General features: G+C 36.6%; 1 long non-coding RNA gene across 1 annotated transcript in view; it reads right to left on the reverse strand.

Moving 5' to 3' along the window:
* Nucleotides 1–804: 804 nt before the first annotated feature.
* The window catches only part of LOC106726347, a 6,206-nt gene continuing 2,850 nt past the window's right edge, over nucleotides 805–4,160 (reverse strand). Inside the window, exons 2-3 of the long non-coding RNA XR_001362406.1 lie at nucleotides 3,734–3,738; nucleotides 805–815 (exon numbers count right to left, since the gene is read on the reverse strand). This is a non-coding gene — a long non-coding RNA (uncharacterized LOC106726347). The remainder of the gene's footprint in view (nucleotides 816–3,733; nucleotides 3,739–4,160) is intronic.

The raw sequence follows: 4,160 nt of genomic DNA on the forward strand, positions 1-4,160 counted from the left end.
TTTTAATAGCTGTGTTATCTTTTTTAAAAAAACCAAACCATTTCATGATCATTTACCTAAAATTATGTAAGCCATTTTTACCACAAATTTTTCTTTAAAAATATGTTTTTATTGAATTTAGAGAAAGAGGGAAGGGAGAGGGAGAGAAATATTCATGTGAGAGAGAAATATGGATCAGCTGTCTCCTGCACACACCCCAACTGCGGATCAAGCCCACAACCTGGGCATAAAACTTTTGATATAATTACAAAAAGTCTCCTCAAGCTATCTTCTAAGTCATGTAGGCAACAAGTTAAAGTAGCCAGGAAAGCTTTTTCATTAGTTTAAAAAATTATAAATGCAAATTAATACAAGACAAAGATGCCCCCCTTTTATTAGCAAAATATTTTAGATATCTAATGCCGGTGATCTTGAGGAGTGACAGCCACTTACTTCCAAACATGGCTAGCAGCTATCTATATTACAAAAACCATTTTTGAAAGCAATAGCTTAGGAAATATAGATCATGTATAATTCTAGAGTCAATTTCAAATTCATAAATTGCTAAGATACAGTATAAAAAGTACCCTATTTTCAGTCTTAGTAGATTACTGGAAAGACCATCTCCTCGTGGGTGTAATGGAATAATGTTCTAAGGGCTAAGATATTATTGGTTGTTAACTTTTTTCCTCCAAAATATATCATTTGCCTATGGGATCTGTAGACAATAAAATATGAATATTTCATATTCCCGAGTCTTTTATTCCTTTTGATTATACGGCAAAATGCTTTTGGCAATTTCTAAAACTCCATCTGGTAATTATTAGTAAGGGGGCCTCATTTCTGAATTCCAAGGCTCTTATAATCATGAAAACTTATTGTATATGTATGTATATCAAAAATTGTTCTAAATACTTTTATATACATTAATTTGTTGAATCTTCCAAACCCTCCAAAGGTTTTATCCCCATTTCTGTCCAGTGCCACAGACCTAACAGCTAGGACCTGTATCCCAATAATTGTATTCATTACTGGTTTTCTCAACAAGATCAATTATGGTATATGTATAGCCCTCTGCCTAGATATTACCAGATATAGATAATTATGGTCTGTACTATACTCTCTCAATTGCTATCATTATTTCTGGAGAGTTAGCTAAGATTAGCTTTCATCTACACAGTTATAGATTTAATATTTGTCCATGAGTGATAGTATATTAAAAATATTTAACAACCTTTAAGGCTGGGGCACTAGCCAGTGAGTGGAGACACCACCCAATCAAATGCACCCAGCATTAAAAACGAGTAAGATCAAATGGATGTAAAGTAACTGGCTATCAAGTCACTCCATAACTAACTTGTCCAGGGATATCTGTGTGATTCAAGAAAACTAGCAGCTAATTTTGTCACTAGCTATGTACATCATGTTTAAAGATTGTCTATGGAAACAACTTTAAGGAATTTGCCAAGAAAACCATAATTACAATTGCAAAGCAAGTTCTTTGTACATCATACATTGTTTAATCTGCACCCAGAAATTAGGGAGCCTCACTCTACCTGGGCTTTCAGTTCTCCTTAGACATTTTTTGTTCTATCACTTTTAGCTTAAAGAACCATTTTTTAAAAAATAGGAAGAAGCAAACAAAATAAGAATTCTACTGTCTGTTAGGTGTTAAACACGTGATAAGCAGTGGAGCCCATCCTTCTTCAGTTCAAGCTCCAAATATGGCTTTGCAAAGACTCTCTCATGCTCAACTCTTCTCATTAGCTTACCTCAAACTAGAATTAGTCTTTACTGACATTTTAAGTAAACCTGTGACTATCCTAATTTTGAATTAATCCTTGATAATACTTTTTAACTTTGGTTATTCTCTTTTTAAAACCCGAGTTTAGAGAAACTTTTTAGTCATAAAGCTTTCTTTGTCTTTTCTATCCTTTTCGAGAGGGGGCATGTAGAGAGGATTATTTGTGATACTATTGTTTGTGTTGAATTTGAGAGACTCCATCCTTTATGTCACTTTTCATTTTAGGGACTTTTACTATGAAATCATAGCTAAATCCTTGGGAAAGTTTAGAAGTTAGTTTTTTTTCTAAAGTCTATAGCAATGTCTCTCTGTGCTCAATGGGTTGTTTTGCAAATAACATGGTATTTTTTTATAAGCCCAATAAACAGCCAATTTTATTCTTCTTTTCAGGAGCGTGGCATTGTACTGTGTTTAATTTATGAGATGAATGCACTGCCTACCGCACTAAGAGGGCATCTTTGTACTATGGTTAATTTAAAGACAGGTGGCATGTGTACTGTGAGAGGCAGTACCTTGAACATTAGTCTTACGCCTTGTCAAGCAAGAATTCTAATGAATGAACTTATAGAGCTTTTGTAGAGTAGGGCCTTTTATTTTTTTCATCCACATCCTCTACATCATTTATCTAGTGTTAGGTACCTGGAATGAATAGCTCCCTTTTGATAGTGAACATTCAGAAATGAGTCTTTTCTAGAACTCTGCCTGGTTACAAATTCCTGGTGCAACTCCTTTGAATTATAAACCGAAGTGTTCATTGCGTTTTCTTTATAGCTTTGACACAAGTAAAGATTTTATATTTTGGGGGGGGGTATATACTAGTATATTCCTTTCATTACAGCTATGTATCCTAAAATATAATTCACACATTGCACCCTTACTGTATTAGTTATCTATTGTGTAGTAAATTAACCCACAATGCAGTACCTTAAAACAACAAAGCTCAGCTCATGGTTTCTGTAGGTCAGGAATACGCATACAGCTTAAGTGAGCACCCGTGGCTCAAGGCCTTTCAAGAGGCTGTAGTCAGCAAGGGCTGCGGTCTCATCTGAAGGGTTGATAGAAGATTCACTTCAAGTTCACATGCATGGTTGTTAAAAGGATAAAGTCCCTTGTAGGCTGTTGGTCTTGAGAGAAAAAGGGAAAAAGGTCTCCTTCTATTCTGTGCTATGTGGACCTCTGCATCGGCCATCTCACAGCATGGTATCTGGCTCCCTCAGCACAAGAGAGCAAGTGAACCCCAAAAATGGAAATCATGTTTTTATAATCTAATCCTGGAAGAGGTATCTCATCACTTCTGCTGTAGTCTGCATTTGATAGGAGTGAGTCACTAGTCCTGGCCAGTGTGGTTCAGTTGGTTGGAGCATTGTCCCATGCACCAAAGATAGCAGATTCGATACCGAGTCAAGGTGCATGTGGGAGGCAACCAATCTGTTTCTCACTCTCCCCCCGCTCTCTGTCTTGTCAATTAAAAAAAAATCAAAAAGAGAAGTGAGTCACTAGATGTTGCTTAGATTCAAGGAGGATAGAATTACATAAGAGTGTCAGTTTTAGGAGGCAGATCACTGGGGCCATCTTACAGGTTGCCTCTGACCCCTACCAGGTGGAGCACACATGTGTGCATATACGTGCCTGTGTTAAAAAAAGGGGGGGTGGTTTCAGTCAGCCATGGACTTACTCTAATAACTCATAAGAGGCCAAGAATGATAAATGTCACAATAGGAGACATGACATTGCTATGGGAGTGTAAAGGAAAGTAGTTTGGAGGAGGATCTCAGGAAGCTTTATGGAAGACATTGGGTTTATGTGTGACTTTGAAAGATGGAAAGGGCTTTGACAGGTGGTGTCGACATAAGGCTCATCCCAGGTGAAGGAAACAGCATGGGCTGAGCACAGGACACAGTCAAGAGACAGGCAAGTGACTATGACCAGAATCCTGGGGTGTATGAAGACTAGTGCTGAAGGGTAGAAATTTTTAAAAAGATAGCCTGGAACCAGATTTTGATATCTTAAATTTTATTTTGAAAAAAAAAATTGAAATCTGTGGGTAACATGAATTTATTGGCTATTTGAGGAGGAGAATAAACTGGTCAAAGAGTTTACCTGGGCCATGTTATCTGTCTTCTATGACATGTGGTATGAGGTTGATAACAGGTGCTTTATACTAAGGCATTGTGACTTGCTATGAATTTGAAATAAATTATTCAATTCCTTGCCCCTCAACCTACTGATATCTAAAATGTACATTAGTACACATTTTATAGAATTATTGCTGGCATTGAATAAAGACATGTTTGTAATGTACTTAGCATTTCTGTCATAATGCCAACACTTGAGTGACATCTGTTAATTACAAAGTGAACCATAAGAGAGCTTCAAG

Source organism: Myotis brandtii, unplaced genomic scaffold (genome assembly GCF_000412655.1).
Source record: "Myotis brandtii unplaced genomic scaffold, ASM41265v1 scaffold106, whole genome shotgun sequence".
Taxonomy (NCBI): Eukaryota; Metazoa; Chordata; class Mammalia; order Chiroptera; family Vespertilionidae; genus Myotis; species Myotis brandtii.